The following is a 9,821-nucleotide window of genomic DNA, read 5'->3' on the forward strand; positions in this document are numbered from 1 at the left end:
ACACTGTTAATACTGCTCAGTCTGTAAAAAAGCAAAAGCTCTATGATGTCCTCTGCAGCTTTGAAGGGAGATTTAAGTTCAGATTAAGCATCTCATTTTAAATCTTTTACAGAAAGCATTCATAATAACCTGCCTGGGACCCTTCTTGCAAATGAGCATTACTTCTCTTTCCTTAGTAAAAGCAAAAATACCAATCTGTAAAGTCTACTCTATTACAAAGTAAAAGGTCCCAATAGAATGGGACTCAAAATCTCCCTAAATTTTCCTAAACTTCACTGACAGAATGTTGCTCCTTCTACCCAAAATTTCCATTTAATTACATGAAAAATTCAAATGTCCAATTTTCCGCTGCTGCAGTTCGCCTCAAGCACATTTCTGCAGTAATAATGCACGTTTAAAGATCACAGTCATGATTTTTAATGCCGTTTATTTGGCCTGGGCTGTTAGAGTGATTTTAGTTTAAAAAAAAAAAAAAAAAGTCAGTTTTTTTTTACATTTCCAGAACACTCTTTAAACACTATCAGGGATTCATTTTGCCCTGAGCCATGAGTCAAATACCCAATGTTTTGTTAAATGACTCAAATGACTTTTCTCTCAAGCCAATTCCATCGGAACTTGTTTTTGACACTTTTATCTATTTCTAGCACCGATGACTCTTGATCTTTAGATAAAAACCTCATGATTCCACCGAAAACGATCCCGATAGCTCAAAATTCCAACACGAACATGCCGCCATGAATTGTAACAAAAGAATGCATCGAGTAATTTGATTGGTCCAATCGTTGGCAGCTAACCAATTTCGAACAATCGCAAGGCCTTTTACAATGCAGCAGGAGCTAGACTGGTTCTCTTTGTCTGTTACGCTGCAGGAGAAACGCCGAGCGCTTCTCAAAAACTGGGACCAAGAGTAGCAAAAACACCCCCACCTCATCCCATCCATCCATTATCTATACACCGCTTAATCCTCACTAGGGTCGCGGGGGGGCTGGAGCCTATCCCAGCTGACTCAGGTGAAGGCAGGGGACACCCTAGACAGGTCACCAGTCTGTCGCAGGGCTACATATATAGACAAACAAGCACTCTCTCATTCACACCTACGGGCAACTTAGAGTAATCAATTAACCTCAGCATATTTTTGGACTGTGGGAGGAAGCCGGAGTACCCGGAGAGAACCCACGCATGCACAGGGAGAACATGCAAACTCCATGCAGAAAGATCCCGGGAAAGCCGGGACGCGAACCAGGGATCTTTGTGCGAACTCTGTGTGCGTGACATTGCTGGTGAGTGTGGCTTATCTATGACCAAAAAAGTCATTGGTATTCCTTCCGTACAGTCAAGACAGTTGAGTTACAGATAAATAGAAATATTCATCTTTTGAATCACAACTAGAAAGACCCTTCAGGTTTTTCACACCATGTCTTGGAAAACAGTCAGTTATGGTATGTGTGTACCTTCTCCTGTCTCCCTGCATCCCGTTCACCATGTTCAGAAACTTGCAGCAAGCCTGAAATTACAGACAGATACACCCAATTCTACGCAGTCAGCTATGAATGCACATGACAAAAGGAGCATAAATGATCTAATTTTACCATCTCAAACTCAGAGTCACGGATCTTTGCAAAAGCGTTGGCCACATGCCCCATGCTGAACCATTGATCTGCCAACTCTCTCCTCTGGTTAGGAGTGGCCATTCTGCACAGTGCCTCCATCAGGGAAGACTGGAAGTCATAATCTGAAGAAAAAAAAACAGACTGTGTTGTACATTTTTGTACCTAATCATGGTTCTCAATCAAGAGAGATAGTAGTACTCAAAAAAAAAAAAACTTACCACCACCATCCAGTATTTGAGAAGCTAGTTTGATCCTGAAGAAAAGCGAACAATCAAAGGTTCAAAGGCATGATATAATAAAAATGAGTAGCAATGATCCTTACTATGAGCTAATTACTGAGACATACATGAGATCTGAGGACTCCAGTGATGTTAGATCTTCCTGTCTTTCTTAAGCTCCACTGGGATTTTGTCGAGAACTAGGTTAAATTTACGAATTGCCTGTTGGAACATTATTAGCAAGTTCATTTATGAGCAAAGACTTCAGTCCGTTAGACTCAGTTATTGTCAAAAAGTAGTTATTAAAACCAATTCTAACCTCTTTCTTAATCAGGATGTATATTCTGGGGTCCACTACCAACTGACCAATGGGATACAGGAAGCACTCAGTGATTTCCCATGTTCCTGCAAAAAAAGAAAAAAAATGTTGTCACAATACCTACGTTTTTTTCTTCGATATTCAGATTCATAATGAACTTGTTATGAGAAGCTCATCTTGTATGATAAATGCTCATTTTCCTCCATGTAATTTTTTTCCGTGGAGAACAGAAGTACCTTTTTCTATTCTTATTATGTTTCTAAACATTCAGAAATTAGTGTGGAATTTGCAGTTTGAATTTTCATGTGGGTTCTATAAAGGGCTAAGTGAAGACAATGCATACTGATGATGGAAGGAAAATAAAGAAAAATATACGAGTGTACCCTCTTTACATGCTTCGTGTACCTCCTGTAATAAAAACAAGAGACACAAAACACCAGCAGATTAGGAAACCTCATGTGTTTCATCATAGAAAGCATTTATTATTAGACACCAGCTCACCATTAAGGCGTTTAAGAAGTCCTCGGAGAGTGTGAATAAGGTCTCGTCCTACTGCAGGCCACACTGGAGCCACAGCTGCCTGCATTTCTCAAACCACTCCACCATGTGCACAAAAGAAGTTCCAATAACAAGTAAGCAAACATACTTTTAGAGCTCCTACATATGATGTGTCTCTATGTATTAGATCAGAGGTGTCAAACTCAATTTAGTTCAGGGGCCACATTCAACCCAATTTCATCTCAAGTGGGCCGGACCAGTAAAATCATAATATGAATACTGATAAAGGACGACAACTCCACATTTTTCCTTTGTTATAGTGCAACAAAGTACATTCTGAAAATGTTCACATTTAAGGAACTATATTTCTACAAAACATTATGAACAACCTGAAATTTCTTAAGAAAAGTAAGTTCAATTTCAACAATATTTTGCCTCAGTTTATCATTTACACATTACAACTTCCAAATCACAGGGTGTCTACAAAGGCACAAAACATTTAGTCACAAGTATCTGAAACTGAACAATATAGTATTTTACTTTTTTTAAAAAAGGCAACAAAAACAAGGCAAAATATTCCAAAAATGAGACCCAAACGACAAAAGCGAGAAACAAGATGACAAAAAATGAGACAAACAACACGAAACAAAACAAAAAAGTTACAAAGTGGCAAAAACATGGACAAACGAATCAGAAAATTACAAAGCATGAAACAAAATGACAAAAACGATGCACAAAACAATGGATGAAGCAAAACACAAAATGACAAAAATGATATTTGGATGATGATGTTCATTTTGTCATTGACTATCGTAGGTTAACGTTAGTTCTTTTTCACCGACAAATCAAAGATAAGATGGTTTTACCTTATCACAATGCACCCTCATGGAACACGAACAGTTCTGACAAGAGGCCTCAATTTCGCCATCACACCCACCACAATACCACACTAAGAATTCATACTAGCAACAGAATTAGCATGCCAGAAATTACAGGATCAGAGACACAAATCGGAACTCCGAAACACAATAGCAGGCATTTTAAAATCGGCAAAACTTCCGCACAGCAACATCACCAAGCAAGAAACAAAAGCAGTAAAAATCACTCAAACAGGACAACAGCATCACCATCCTGCCGGCGAACAAAGGACGAACCACAGTCATCATGGACACGGAAACATACGAACAACAGCTAACCAACATGCTACAGGACAGGAACACATACGAAATACTCAAAAAAAGACCCCACAGAACAAAAGAAAAGGACATTAAAAACTCTGCTCAAGCCACTATTAGAAACCAATAAAATAACACAGGAACAACTGGCACAAGAACTCAACAATATCACAGTACAAAAAGACAACATATTCATTTCACATGATGTAGTTTCATTATTCACAAAAACCCCCGTTGATGTCACATTACATATCATACAAGAGCGACTTAAGAAGGACAGGACACTGAAAAAATGCACAAACCTTACAGTAAATGACATCCTCACACTACTCCGGTTCATTGCCACATCCACCTATTTTCAGTTCAAAGGAATTATTTACAGCCAAAAACAAGGTTTTGCAATGGGAGATCCACTATCTGCAATAATGAGTAATTTTTTCATGGAGGACCTAGAAACAAAAGCCATCCACACAGCACCCACACACTGCAGACCCACACTCTGGAAACGACACGTTGATGACATCCTGGAAATAATAAAATCTGGACACACACAAGAACTTATCGATCATCTGAACAACATGGACGACACGGGAAATTTACAATTCACGCACGAAGAAGAAATAAAGCGGACCATTTCATTTTTGGAGTTAAACATACACCACAGAGAAGACAGCAGCATTAAGATCACAGTTTACAGGAAACCTACACATACAGAGCAGAACCTCCTCTGGACATCAGAACATCCCACAGCTCACAAACTATTGGTAGTTAGAACACTTTATCAACGGACCAGCGTCATAACAGATGATAAAGGACAGACAGGAGGAGGTAAAACACATCAAGAACGCACTCATACACTGCCAATACCTGATATGGGCCATCAACAAAGGAAAACAACAAGCTAAAAACAAAGTAAAAAAACAAAAGGAAACACAAACAAAACGCACACAACAACCAGACAATAAAAACAAAGACATAATCACCATCCCATATATCCGTGGGATAACAGAACCCATACAGCGCATAATGAAAAAACACAACATCAATACAGCAGTAAAACCACATACAAAACTCCAGCAGCTATTAGTCCATCCCAAAGACAAAATAGAACTGGACAAGAAATGCAACATCATATACGAGATTCCGTGCAAATCTAAAAGTCAGACAAAAACAACAAAAACAAGACAAAATGTTACAAAAATGAGACATAAAATGAAAAAAGAACAATGAGAAATACAGTATTTTACTTTATGATCAAAACAACTTGTCATGGTCTCGAAATCATTTTAAATGTATAGTTTTACAAATTTACAATCTGCAGTTAATGTCTTCTGAATGAAATTTTTACACTTTACAAAGTCGTCCCGCAGGCTGTATGTCTGACACTCCTGTATTGGATGTATACTTATCTTTTTGATCAGGCCTTGAGCTATTAGTCCAGACAGTCCTTGGCCACCTGGTAGTTTCAAGTTTTTCCCACACTTAGAGAGGCAGGCGAGAGCCCAACTGGCTGATGTGGCATCTTTTTGATCCAAACACTAAACAACATCAGAACAGTTTCATTAAATCCACAAACAGCAGAGCATCAGGGTGTGGTAGTGAGTGTGCTGGACTTTATCTTACCCTGCTGACAAGTTTATCCAATTTGGTAACTGTTGGGAGCATTTCCTTGGGATCTCCTCATATATGTCCGTTTGCAAGAACACGTGCAGGGTTTGGGCATTCCCACTCTTCAACCCCTCGTCGATAGCATTCTCCAACTACACGAGTAAGAAGTTTTATTAATGTTTACGTTTTGCCATTTGTTCATCAAGAACTATTTGAGTAATGTCTTCTTAAATTACAGTACTGATGATCAGTCAAATTGTTTAAAACTTGCATTCCAACCTGATTGCTCTGGCTTGGTATCATTCTTGTGTCTGAGGGTCTTCCATGCGCTTTAGAGTCTGCGATCCTCAAAATGACTGTAAAAGAAAAAGGCAAACACAAAACTAACAATCTTAACACTATTTGAACAGAGATTTAGCCTCATGTATAGGTCAAGTGACTTTTATATGTATTTTCTGTTAATTTGTTGTTGACAATCAAAACATTTTGGTTATCTCTCAACAGTACTAACATCAGTTGTGAGCTAGGCTGTGCCAAAAAGGGATTGTCTGTTGCTGGTTAAAGTTGTACTTCCCAGTTTATATACATCTACAGCTGGATAAAACACAGTGCAAAAGAGATAAAGAAATAATCTCTTTTGCAAATATCTTCAACTCTGAGTCATTTTACCAGCTGTGTCTCAGAATACAACCAATCCAGTTCTTCTTCCCAGTTAGAAAAAGCATTTAAGGGCCAGTTTAACTCACAAAATGCAGTTTTGCACTTGTCAAAACTGAAGTCTCTATATTGTAACGGAAATGGTATTATTGCATCAAAACTACTTGATTTCAATCACGAGGGCTGTATTTTAAAGGTTATAATCTACAAGAAAAATGCACAATAGATGCATTTGCAGATGGGTTTTTACATCTAAAACCTACCTGCAAATTATGTCATTCAGTCTAGCTTCAGTTTAGCCGCCGCCTCGGTAGACCGGTGCGCCGCGTCAACAAAGTCCACGACGTTTTCACCGGTCCTCTCTTTGTCAACCCTCACCAAACGTAACTCCAAGACCTTCTTTACATATTATATATCACTAACGATCGTTGAACACATAAACTCAACCATTACTCGCTATCTGACCTGACATCTCTTTCCCCCAAATAACGGAGCTAGCTTAACGCCGAGTAGCTGCTGCTAATGCTAGCTAAAGTTACCTGTTAGCTAAAACTAATTTCGGACAACAAGGCATCAGCGAGCACTGAATAACTAAAAGAGTCGTGTAAGGTTGTACTATTCTCATTTAGTTACTTACCGTGTGCCTAATTTTCGCATAAAAACACGACGAGACGCTTATTTTTTGAGTTTATAAAACCAAAACCCCACGAAGTCTTTCCGTCATTCACGGAAGCGCGTGACTTGTCTAACGTCCAATCAGAGACCTGTTTACTTAGAACTGGCGGTCCTGATTTATTTGTTTGCTTGTTTGTTTAAGACATGCCACAGTATCATCACCTGTTAACTTTCTTTTGTCTGTGTATGATTAATTGTTATGTGTTTGTAATCGTTCAATTGAAAATAAGATTGCAGGCAGATAGTGCTAATTAAAAAAACAGTTAATTCTGGTTGCAATGGTGGGTTTGTTATTTGCACTTTATTTATTTACTGGGTCTGTAACAGATTGCACTTTAAAAGTCACTTCATGCCCTTTAAGTCATTACAAAAATATAATTTAAAATGTATAAATATGCTTAAAAATCTGATAAAAATGTTAAGAGTAAATGTGTGATTTAAATCGCCTCTTTAAAATGCAGTTAAATTTGTGTGTGGTATAGGATTGGTTTGAAGATCGGTCATGAAATGGTTTGTTGCTTCAGTTTTTTGATGCTGAGGTTGACAAACACAAATTGAGTGGAGTAGCATTTGCCAATGAGGTGAAACTTTTGCATAGGGAATGGTTGTTACTGTTTGCTGAGTTGCAGTGATGTGAACATTGTTCTGTTGTGTTTTGTTTGAAGGTTTTTCATCTTAATGTATCAACTTAACTCATCATGGCCTTGTGAAGTTGCCATCTGTGTATACCTGTTACCTGAAAAAAAGAAAGTAACTGTCTGATCAATGAGTGGAGTCCAGCTCAAACCCTGAGTAGATGAAACGTCCTTTTTCAAGTGAGGAAACTGCACATGAATGTTCAAAAATCATCAGTGATAATCACCAGTCATTGAAAGTGGGAGAACACTTGACAGAGAGGTTTTCAGCAAAATAGAGGTGATTTAGAATGAAAAACATGCATAGATTTACAGAAGACTAGATTGTAATGAATAAGTTAATTCAATGAAAAGTTAACTTACTTTTTCTTCAATGTTGTCTCACTGCATTTAGTCCTACAATTTTTACAGTTCTATAGGTCTTTTAACACTATTTACACTGGAGTTCTACACTGGTCACAAAGTCACTTCTAATGTCACAGTTTCCTCTATGGAGTCAGCTGTGTCAGTTTTTTTGTTTTTTACATTTCCAGAACACTCTTTAAACACTATCAGGGATTCATTTTGCCCTGAGTCATGAGTCAAATACCCAATGTTTTGTTAAATGACTCAAATGACTTTTCTCTCAAGACAATTCCATCGGAACTTGTTTTTGACACTTTTATCTATTTCTAGCACCGATGACTCTTGATCTTTAGATAAAAACCTCATGATTCCACCGAAAACGATCCCGATAGCTCAAAATTCCAACATGAACATACCGCCATGAATTGTAACAAAAGAATGCATCAAGCAATTTGATTGGTCCAATCGTTGGCAGCTAACCAATTTCGACCAATCGCAAGGCCTTTTACAATGCAGCAGGAGCTAGACTGGTTCTCTTTGTTTTGCAGTCTGTCAGATGTAAAGGTGTTCAGTGAAGAGTTGGGTATTTAGTCTTTTCCTAATGACTGAGAGACACTGCAGATCGAACAGAGTTTGGTAACTCGTTCCACCATTGAGGAACCACAGAGAAGAAGAGTCTAGCTATAGACTGGCCTTGTTGTGGTGGTTGGACCAGGAGCCTTTTGTTGGCCGAGCGTAGTGAGCTGGAGGGAGTGTAGACCTGAATGAGAGTTCAGCGGGCAGCAACTGGAAGCCAGTGAAGCGATCTGAACAGTGGGGTGACATGCTTTTTTTGGCTGGTTGAAAACCAGACGCTCTGCTGCATTCCAGATCGTCTGCAGAGGTTTGACGATGTGTGTCGGGAGAGCCTGTACCAGGAGTTGTGCTACATGTTCAGACAGCAATGGTCTGATCTTCCTGATGTTGTACAGGACGAATCGACACGACCGAGCAACAGAGGCCACATGAGCCTTAAAGGTTAGCTGGTCATCGATCATGACACCCAGGTTTCTGGCAGACTTTGTGGGTTTCAGTTGGGTTGATTCAAGCTGGATGTTGATTTCCTGTTGTATAGAGGGACTGGCTGGAATGACAAGGAGCTCAGTCTTGGAGAAGTTTAGTTGAAGGTGGGGTTTTTTTTTCATCCATGCTGAGATATCTGCAAGTCATGATGAGACTGGGGGAGAGACCATGTGATTGTCCGGGGGGAACATCGTGAAAATATGGGTATCATCAGCATAGCAATGACATGAGAAACCATGGGGGTGGATTATTGCACCAAGTGGGGTTGGATATATTGAGAAGAGGAGGGGATCGAGCACTGACCCTCGAGGAACCCCTGTGGATAGGCTGTCCAGTTCAGGCACTTCTCCCCTCCAAGATACTCTGAAGTATCTTCTTGAGAGGTAGGACATGAACCAACAGAGGGCTGATCCTGAGATGCTGAGTACAGAGAGTATGGACAGGTATACAACTAAGAACTGGGAGCTCAGTATAAAAGCTTGGTTTGTATTTCATTCTGGTGTACAGTGGATGCTGCAACAACATTTATGCGGTTTAACCAAAAACAGAACAAAAGACATGACAAAATACATTATAAATTATAGGGCAGCATTTCTGCAACAACATTAATATTTTTTAAAAAAAAATCTCTCACATGTGCAATATGTATAATTCTGAATCCGTCCAAAATTGCATAAAATCGGTGAGTCTTGGAATACGAATACAATGTGTTGAACAGGAGATAAGGAGAATGAAGATCGAATAGAAGACACATAATGGCATCATGGTATCTGTTGATTTGTAAAAGTAATGCCTGGCGTCTAAAAATGGTTTCACTGCAGACAGATTTACAGTAACACAGTGACTCAAATATCATGATACTTTGCCTGATATGTCACATAAACAAAGATGCTGGAGTGAATCTTGTCCAGTGAAACCCAGAAAACTTCCCAGTGTCTTATTTTAACTACATCAAGAGGAATTTACTGTGTCCACTGTCATTGTGGTGTGTGTGTGTGTGCGTGTGCATGTGCAGCTGT

General features: G+C 39.0%; 1 long non-coding RNA gene across 1 annotated transcript in view; it reads right to left on the reverse strand.

Moving 5' to 3' along the window:
* Positions 1-1,451: 1,451 nt before the first annotated feature.
* LOC118469575 (uncharacterized) overlaps positions 1,452-9,821 on the reverse strand; it is a 23,102-nt gene continuing 14,732 nt past the window's right edge. The window contains exons 4-12 of the long non-coding RNA XR_008602497.1: positions 5,708-5,784; positions 5,444-5,580; positions 2,649-5,358; positions 2,531-2,555; positions 2,148-2,233; positions 1,957-2,050; positions 1,829-1,863; positions 1,590-1,732; positions 1,452-1,504 (exon numbers count right to left, since the gene is read on the reverse strand). This is a non-coding gene — a long non-coding RNA (uncharacterized LOC118469575). The remainder of the gene's footprint in view (positions 1,505-1,589; positions 1,733-1,828; positions 1,864-1,956; positions 2,051-2,147; positions 2,234-2,530; positions 2,556-2,648; positions 5,359-5,443; positions 5,581-5,707; positions 5,785-9,821) is intronic.

This window comes from Amphiprion ocellaris, chromosome 8, assembly GCF_022539595.1.
Source record: "Amphiprion ocellaris isolate individual 3 ecotype Okinawa chromosome 8, ASM2253959v1, whole genome shotgun sequence".
Lineage (NCBI taxonomy): Eukaryota > Metazoa > Chordata > Actinopteri > Pomacentridae > Amphiprion > Amphiprion ocellaris.